Raw genomic sequence first — 10,584 nt, 5'->3', positions numbered from 1 at the left:
TAGCTACAAAAGTACGGATATCAAAATATATGATAGGATTTATATTTAATAATATTGTGTTGAATTTAACAATAATATTGTTATATTAAATATTAGTATGGTTATTTCGATAAATACATTTTGTGATTTTTATGAATTTAATAATGATTAAATTTATTAAATCCGTTGTATAAAATTAACAAAAACCAATGTTGATTTAAAAATGCGTTTTTATAAATTTAATAAACTATTTATTAATTCAATGTATTTCTTTCTTAAATTAATGTTTGGGTATATTATTAATTATACCGATAAAATTTGTTGATTTTACCTATGAACTTTCTTAACTCAATAATATATTTTTCAGACTAAAAAAATAATTATTATTTTAACATAGCAGTATTTATTAATAAATGATAAATAATCATTATTGAATTTACTAATGAATTTTCGTTCAGTGTAAAAATATAAACCAGTGGTTGTTGATAAATCTCTGGTTTGTTTATTTTTTTAGGTTTTGATTATATCTTATATGTATATATTTATTGTATTATAGGATAACTAAATTTTACAATTTGAAATAAAAATTTAAATATACATAATATTATATTGGTAATTCTTCGATGCGACAATGCGTTGGATTCCTCATTTGACGTGATCTGCGCGCAGCCTTTCTAACCCCTCCCGGGTTAAGCCGTTTCCTATCCCGGAGCAATTGAATTGGCTCCCCAATACAGGTAGTCAATATTTTACCCTTACTAAGTACCTTTGAATTGGCTCCCAAGAATTTACTGTTGAATTAGCTCCCTACCGTTTTTTTTTTTAAAATGTATTAATTGCCAATATGTTAGTAATTTAAAGTACGTATAATTCGTAATTCGTTACACAAAATTATATTAAAAAATGTAAAAAAACAGAAAATATTTTACCAAAGTGCGTCATTATAAAATTTATGTATATTATATAAATTAAAAATTAAAAAAACAGACTGTATTTTAGCAAAGTGCGTCATTATAAAATGTATACATAAAAATCAATAAGTTAAACAAAAATATTATATTAGACTATTTTTCGGGGTCTATACTTATAATAATTTTTGTATCAGATTGAGTACTATATAATATATATAAAAAGTTGCATATATTTGGATTTTACATCCTAAAAGTAAACGCCTATCATATGAGAATCCCTGGTTAAAAAATAATATTTAACAATTTAAGGAGCCAATTTAAATATACATTTTTCAGGAGCCAATTCAAGGATCGAATTTATATTTACCCAAAATTGGGAGCCAATTCAATGGTAGCCTCCTATCCTGCGGCCTCTGGCTTTTTCTTTAATAAATGCTTAGATATCTGATATTTATACTGACTATACTATACCTACTGATGACTTTTATATTTGCATGTTGAATTAAATAAATACATAGGTATTTTATAAAATTTACAATTTAATTTTTAGCTATAGTATATAGTAGTCATTTGTACAAGAATCTTTGCAGGTCATTGGTTCAGATCTTTTTAGTTTGGGTCCCTCCTCTGGAAAAAGTTTGCGCACGCCTATGCTAACCACCAAAGCATATAATACGGAAATGAATAGCTTGTCGTGCAAATGTTGTACGCCGATGCTGTATAATAATGTGCTGTATATATGTATAGTTTTAGGATACAGTATAATAATAATTTATATTTTATATGTATATTTCAAGTGTTCTTCAAACTTAGTATATAGAGCTTTCTGAGTACGATCGTATTTTACTATAATGCTATAATGCTATTATAGGTAGGTATCTCAATATCTCATATAATATAATACATATATAAATATAAAATATAACAGTTGAAAACTCGGCAGGCGAGACACAACACGAATCTCGTCATTTCGATTTCATAAAATATATAATACATATGATATATTTTTTTTTACGATTTTGGATCAAGATTTTACAACAACAAAAAACCGGTTGGTTTTGTTAATCGTTGCAATATATTTTACGGCGTTTCGATAAAATAGGTACAATAAATATAATATGCGTCAATAAATCTTCGAGTACGATTCTTATAACAATAATAATTATACATACTCGTCATAGTTGATCGTGATCGATGAAGTTATAAACTGTTCTGCCAAAACCAAAAAATAGGTAATAGGTATTAGATGTGTAATAAATAAACAACATATTTTATATTATATTCATAGGTATGAGTATAAACGTGACGATAAGTCGATAACGAATATTATGATTCTTTAACGCATCTATACCCATGCTACTCAACTGGTAGGTACCGTTGAATTCTGAATTTTTTTATATTTTTGAACTATACGACCAGAGACGGATTGGGATCAAAATTCAGCCCGGGAAATTATAAACACGGTACACGGAGACCCATTTGTATTGACCAATATATTATAAACTTACTAAAATTTTTAGTAATTTATTATAAAACAATATTTTAAAATTCAAAATAGGTCTTTATTTTTTTTATTACAAATTTTAAACATATTTCCTATAATAGGACCCATAATATAAATAATATAATATAATATAAACTTAGTATATGACCCTATATACAGGTTCTAATTTGGTCAGATTGATCATAAACACCAAAAACATTTGGTAGAGCGAGTAATTAGTATAGTTATAGTATTAGTTAGCTATAGTAGTATATAATATATGTATCTATAGGAATTACTTATCTGTAAAATTTTTAACCGTCGGATACTTTAATTTTGGTAATTTTGAAATATATTCTTGTATCGTAAAACATAACATGTTTAATAATATACACGTCAAATGATAAAAAATTAATGAATTAATAGTTTAGAAATATAATTTTTTTTTTATTAATTTATATAATCTTTCCAAATTATGTTCGTTATATAACTTGAAAAATTATTTTATATTTTATGTATACTAGAGGCCTGAGTCGTGTAAAATTGTAGAAGCTATCACAATAATAATATATAGTAACCTTAGTAACCAGTGAACAATGAACATATACTATAAGTCTAATTTTATTTTGGCCATTCATATCCACTTTTGAATCATAGAATTTTATAAAAATTACAATATGTAAACGTTACAGATAGGTAAGTATAGTTTGATTAGTTGTTTTTTATAAACTTATCCACTAAGCCATATTCTTGGAAGGCATAAAATATGTATTTATGCCATAGTTTTCCACTTTTGCACCCTCTTATAACTAAAAATTAACAATATATAATGCATATATCTTTGGTTAATATAGGTACGGGTTAATCAACAATCATTGAATGTAGCATATCTATATAGTTATTTACTTATTTATAATTCCACTCATTTCGGTTAAAACATTCATAAATCTTCTTTCTGAATCTCGTCCTTCTCATAATATCATCGAATGATCGATCATTAATTCGCATGTATAAAATATACAATATAATGATTGATAATAACCACTCAAATAATACCGATGACCCTTACCATGCAAGGCTCTGAATAATATGAATATCATATACTTTTTCGTTTCGCTGCAAAATGGCGATAGCCGCCGAGGCACACAAAAATTGGTTGGTGTTAAATAGCTAGGCTGAAAACCGAATCTATTAATAATAATCAGCCAGTGCCCATTGTCGCTGTTCCAGGACGTTGCAGCAACACGTGTTAATATGATCTTTCGTGCAAGCGGCTAGATCGGTCCACATTGATTATTGTACGCATTTTTAGAACTGTGCATTCTATATATTATATAAATATTTTTATACTCATATAGTGCTTCAGGGTTGTGAGCTTCAAATATTGAGAATCATACCACATGTACACGATTGCAATTTTATTGAACACCTATTCTGCGTTTGAAGTATATGGAATCTTTAAGGACACACGCGATAGCCATCTTATTATTTAATATTAAACACAATTTTTTAATACTAAATTATAAATACATGGCAATAATTCGTTCTCCCAAAACACTATTTTGATATATCTCACGATTAGTAGCACTTATTGCCACTATGTGTGTCAATTGTCTATAAACTTGCGTGACGTATTAATTAATGGTCAAAACAGGAATTTTGAGAGTCAAATTTGACCAAAATTTATCCCTAGGAATACATGTATATTGTATTTCGTTGTAAAAACAATTTAAAAATTTTTTATAAAATAATTAACTTTATCTACTGTATCTTTAGTATCTAAGTACCAATTCAGTTTTTAATTTCACAAAACTCAAAATTGCATTCACACAATCACGGGATCGTTCTAAAAACCCAGAAACCCTTAATCAGACTGTATCTACATATATTAGTAAAAATCAGCCTGCTATTATTTCATCGTGGTTTAGGATAGGCAAATAATATTAAATTTTACTACTAACGAGACTGGTTAGATAATATATCATACGATATACCATCATCATATACGTACCTATCATAATAATAACAACAACAACAATAATAATAATGATAATAGCATAACATATTGTAAATTACTAATTACAATAATCTCGCCATAGTTATTACTTTATTAGACGGCACATACTATTAATATTTAATAGTATAATAGGTCTACTCTTGTAAATTGTAATGTCGGTGCCGGCTGTATTATAATATATTATCATTTATGACTGGACTAAGGAGCTGGAACTCTGAAAGTTAATTTTGTTGGCCGCTTTGAGCAACCATCTCTACCAAAAATATTTCGTTTATGTTAAGCTCCCGCTGATAATTGGTAATTTTCTGACATGTCAAGTTTTTAATAACGGGATATCGATTTGGAAATGAAACGATACGGAAACGAGATGGATTGAACAGCGACTATTAAACCCATTTAAAAACACTGGTGAGATATTCCCTCTTAATAGGTATAAAATACTTTAAATACTTGATATAAAAATGGAAGTTGAAGACTATATTTTGAGGTCATCTCATATTGTAGTTACTTATTATAGGCACTTACCTATATTTTGGCATTCACTTTATATGTTAAATCTAATTTGTGATATTTAATTATTTAATTCTTATGAATCTTATGTTTAAATTTTATGAATATGTAACATTTTTTTTAAACATTTGTAATTTTTTTTATAATAACAATTCAAAAAAAAAAAAAAACACGAACTTGGTGTATTACAATGCCGTTATATTTTGAATTTAGAGATGGGTGGTTTGTCTCTAATATTGCTCTAATAACCTGAAGTTATAGCCGATTAGCGGTGGCATCAAAAAGTTTTTCAGTCCCCAAAATATTGTCGGTGCGGTGAGACCTATATAGTCCAATAAATCACAATATTATTAACTCGTTATTTTCATCAGGACAGCTCGTGCGCGTTTAACTTCATGCTCATTATAATATTAAAAGTACGAAAACGCTCTATGTATAAAGTTAATATATATATATATTTTACGAACTATCTAAATATATATTATATATTGGTATGTTATTATTTAATATTATAATCGTTTATATAGCATATATAAAGGTATACGTATTACATATATCATAATATTATTATGTGTGCATAACACGCTCTCGTCGGATAAATGAGACATCCAACGGATGAGAATCGGCAGACCGTGTAAATATAATATATGTATTATAAATTTTATATTGTTATTTATTGTATTATTATTATATCGTTACGGATGTACGTGAAAAATTATATTATTATCTTAGCTTGGAGGGTTTACTCAACGCGTCAGAGTGCCGGACTATACGCACTATATACATATGTGAGTATGTATATGTATATTTACATATACATATGCGAGTATGTATATGTATATTTACATAATATTACAGTTTATGATATTGGCCGATTAGAGTGCTAGATTGCTTCTATATATATCGTAAAAACGTTCTAGATCGGATGTTCGTTGTTCGATGGGTCCTGTGTAATTTATTAACGACCGGTTACGTGCGCGTTCCGATACGTTTTTCACGTGCGCGGGTCCCGAGGCGATCGCTTAATTTTACGCCGCGCCGGAGTGAAGGAAAAAAAATTAGTACACAAAAACGGATCGTGTCCTTTCCTCTTCCAGCAGTTAATATGCACGAATATATATATATATATTTAGGAATTATGGTTTTGGTTTAGGTATTAACTCTTGTTTTGATGTCGTCGTCGTGTACGTATCTCGAATGTGGCGTTTGTTGGGCTTTGCCGAATATTTATTCTCGAGTAATTCACCCCATTGACCATTGTCCAAATTTTAGTTGCTGAACCGCATAATATTTAGTTTCTGCTTGTAGTTTTTATTTTATTTTTTAAATATTACAATTGATTTCAGTGAAATCATAATATTAATGCAATATTATGAAATAGTTACGTACGGTAGTCCTAAGCCAATAAACACAGGAATGAAAAATAAGAAAAAACAATAAATTACCTTTATTCCTACGACGACATAACGTTGCTTATATTACTTAAGTACGTATAAAGTATAAGTTATCATCTATTTTATAAAATTAATCATTGTGATTACTGATTTAGCATCGTGCAAAGAACGGTGAACCGGATAGATAATTAATTTACGCTGAACCTTAAATGAAAATAATTTACATTTAACTAAAGGTACACGGAAGGAATAAAAACGTGTTTGTCTTGTGTCTCACATATTTACTAACGATGTTAGTGTTAGGTAGATTGTTAATCTAAATAAAGATACTTTTTATTTTACATATTATATTGGTTGATACTTATACATAATATAATATAATTCATAATCATAATACCTACTAGTTAGGTTATTTGATGTGTAATGTTTTTTTTTTTTTGTGGCTTTTAAAGATTTGTTTACGTACCTATTTATTCTTGTTTTTTTAAATTTCAATCCACGAGTAAAAACACACATGACGATACATTATTATTCTTATCTCTAATCTCAATTTGTGGTTATTATAATATTTTACGGTTAAACGATTCGAGACGATAATTAGATGAAGTAATTATAAATACATAATATTATGCCCCGCGGTAGAAATTCTGTACCTATAAACACACACTCTATAGGTAGGTACACACTTATATATGTACCTACTACCGGTGGCGCCACTCTTTTACTTTTGACAGACTCATATTAATTATAATATTAAATATTGTAGATATGTATAGTAAACCATCTAATAATTAGATTGCTGTGACACTGTGGAAGTAAGGAAGCTAAAAATAAAAGTGTGATGCTGTAAAAGAGTGTACAATATTATGTACCATGTACTTGCTTTGAATCGTTATTTATGTGTAAGATATTTATATATATATATACAATTTATTGACCGATTTTTTGGAGAAATTAGGCACATTAAAATAAAATAATGTGTTACACAATTAATAAGCGTTATTATGATGTGTGTATATACTATACGTTGCATTCAGCAAGATCCACCACTGCAGATAAAATAAGTGACACATTTTATTTTTATAAAATGTTCTGATACCTCTGTGAAAACTCTAAAAGATCTAGAATGGCAAAAATAGCTGCAGTCGGTAAAATATATAATTATGTATTATTAAACAGTTACCTAAAAATAAAAATACTTAAACACATTTACATTTAAATTAATTAACATCCTGCTGACGATCTCGAGCCTCTGTCGCTATTATACAGGGTGATTTACCAAGCATGCTTATTGCTTATATTTACAATTTTATTCTTAAACTTATGCTTTTTAAAAATTTTAAACATACTTGATAACAAGTTTTCAAATATTTCGATTTATCATAAAATTCGAGGAGTGCTCCATCTCTTTTTTTACATTTAATTATTGAGAAAATATATTATTTTTTTAATGTTGTGGTAATACCTATATACAATATACCTAAATTCTAAAACGTAATGTAATAATTATTAATTAATTTAGCGTGTTAAGGATAATAGATTTATGGTAGGTATATAATATTATGTTCAAACTTTAAACATATGCGAGATATTATAATTTTAATATTAAAACTAATATTATGTCTCAGTACAATAAGCACTAAATAAAAAATACCAAATACATTCTAGATATATTTTATATATGTGCAAAAAATAATTAATAACGATTAAAGACTATTATTTTTATAACAATAATTACACACACTTACTAACTTCATTATAATAACTCTAAAACTACTCGTCCAAATTTAGGTTTTATTTTTAAGTTTTAAAGATTGCTTTATACGAGAATATAGTAATTACGGAACGTCACGAACGACTGTTCGGATTTAAATCGTTGTACGCTGTACATTATTAAATAAAACTATTTATGTTTTCTTCCGTAACTTTTGATTTGCTTTCGTTCACGTTAAAAGAACTCAGTAGGTATACAAAATACAAAATTTATTGGTATGCGAGTTAGGCAATCGTTAATGATCCACCTCAGGTCAGTTTCTTATATTTTTTGCAATAGCGGATAGCGACGAGATCAGATTGTATAAGTTATTTTTGTACACTTTAGTTTAGTTAAATAAAGTTCAGATCGATATATTTAACATATCAATATATTGTATATTTTAAAAGTAGTAAAAATAAAAAGGGGAGGAACCCTGTAATTATGGGGTTGACAGAAGATTAATACGAACTACTGTCGTATAGGTTGTTCAAAACCAGTGATCTGAACTTAAGTAAATTTCATTGAAAGGTGGATAGATGGGTGATATATAGCCGGGAAAAAATTATTATTTTTTGTATCATTGCATAAGACTGAGGGAACCTTTGTAAAGGCAACGGTTTTGTTTGTATAAGTACCTACACAGGATTATAATGTACCAAAATAACTACTTTTAATAATACACGATGTCGTTTTTTATCTCTCATTCTTAAATGGATATTTTCCTGTTTTCGTATAACATAAACATATATCGCCAGAAAAGTAAAAACGATTTGAAATCTCTAAATGTCGAAAAGCAATTAAAAAAACGTGCGAGTATAATGGTCGTCGTCGAGACATCGGATCATCTACATGCTCTTCTCATAGCAGTTATTTGTTGTAGGTATTGTATATGTATACATTTTACTTTATAGAATAAAATAATATGTTTTTAATGTCGCAATAAATGCATAAACAATTATAATAATATTATATTATACAAACCTGATATATATATATAACAGAAGCAAGTCCGAATTCGATGACTATATTTCCATCAGCGTTCGTGATTTCAGACTTCTCCTTCTGCAGTTGCGTTTGGCGCTATATTCAACGCCCAACTGCCCAAGTCCACACTTTGCACGTGAGGCCTAAACAAATCATAATTAAAATTTATAGTACGTAATATATAATGCATGTGCAGTGTGTTAATAATAAAATACGATAGATACATCTCTTATACCTATATAATATATCATAGAGAAATACTTCTTAGCGTAAGGCAGGGGTGTGCGAAGATTATGTTGATGCGTTTTGTAGTCCGTATAAATTTTAAAATATAAATTAAAAACACTGTCGTAATAAAAATAAAATATATTATGAGCAGTGTTCGTGTTATTATACAGGTAATCGTACGAGTTTGTGCATATATATTTAATGACCGTTTTAATTCTGCAATTCTTCGGGGTTTTAGTCCCATATCGGAATCGTGCGGCAAATTATTTTACAGATAGGTATAAAGTAAAAGTATATACTTACGTTTACAATACTTAAGGACTAAGACTTAAATATTTAATAAAAAATTATTTTTAAGTTGTTCTAGTAGCAATTTAAAATTAACTAATAATAATTTTTTTTGTAGTAATTTGAAGTTAACACATATATATATATATATCAACACAATTGGATATTTAATCAAAATACATATAATGGTTGTAAATTAAAAATATTATATAATTTGTAGAGAATTGAGACTTCCTTCATTACGTTTATCATAATTTACTGTTTTATATGCATACCTACCAAAGTTTTAAACATATTTAAATTAATTCTAACCTATATTTATACAACGATACAATTATGATATATCGATATTTACTTATAATTATAGACTTAGCCAAATTTTCATATCAGTCGTTACACTGTTACTGTTACATAATACTCTAAGATAAAATATAATATCAATTATCAATCGTACTTATGGTGTTTATAGAAATCTATGTTCTATAATATATTAAGTTAACTTTTAAGGATTTAATCCATAATTTGCTATACAGAGTCTCTGTAATGAAAGAGAATACGCAGATGCCAAGTGGCGTTTCTATGTAGAATACCTAGTAATACCCATATACAAGCTTATGTTTATATAATTTACACTTTATAGGTCTATATTAAATAATTCAAATATAACTGTAATTATTATTAGTTCATTAGGTAATAGGTATGTTATTATTTAATTAGTTCATGTTCAACCAACCGTATGATAAATAGGAAAATAAATATTTTAACATAATTTGTTCAAATTGTTCGTCCGTCATCTGTAGGCATACCAAAAAACAAAAATATAAGAATATAACTAATCATTTTACGAAATTACATAATATGGTTTTTCTTCGTTGTTATCAATCTCGTATGTTCAAATGATGGAATGAAATAGCGATTTATGGTGTTATTATAATACACAAACAAAATAAAATAAATCACGAGACGAGAAAATTAACATTAGGTGATAAGATTGAAATTCCGCGAAATTCTGGATTTTTTTTAACACTCGTGTA

At 27.5% G+C, this 10,584-nt stretch overlaps 1 protein-coding gene across 1 annotated transcript in view; it reads left to right on the top strand.

The window, feature by feature from the left end:
- The window catches only part of Pxn (Peroxidasin), a 39,913-nt gene that overhangs the window by 17,685 nt on the left and 11,644 nt on the right, over positions 1–10,584 (top strand). The gene's annotated exons all lie outside the window — the stretch shown is intronic.

This window comes from Diuraphis noxia, unplaced genomic scaffold (assembly GCF_037042655.1).
Source record: "Diuraphis noxia isolate RWA-SAM2 unplaced genomic scaffold, SU_Dnox_SAM2 contig0002, whole genome shotgun sequence".
Classification (NCBI taxonomy): Eukaryota; Metazoa; Arthropoda; class Insecta; order Hemiptera; family Aphididae; genus Diuraphis; species Diuraphis noxia.
Note: the sequence above shows the minus strand (reverse complement) of the source record. Positions and strands in the feature narration are given on the sequence as shown.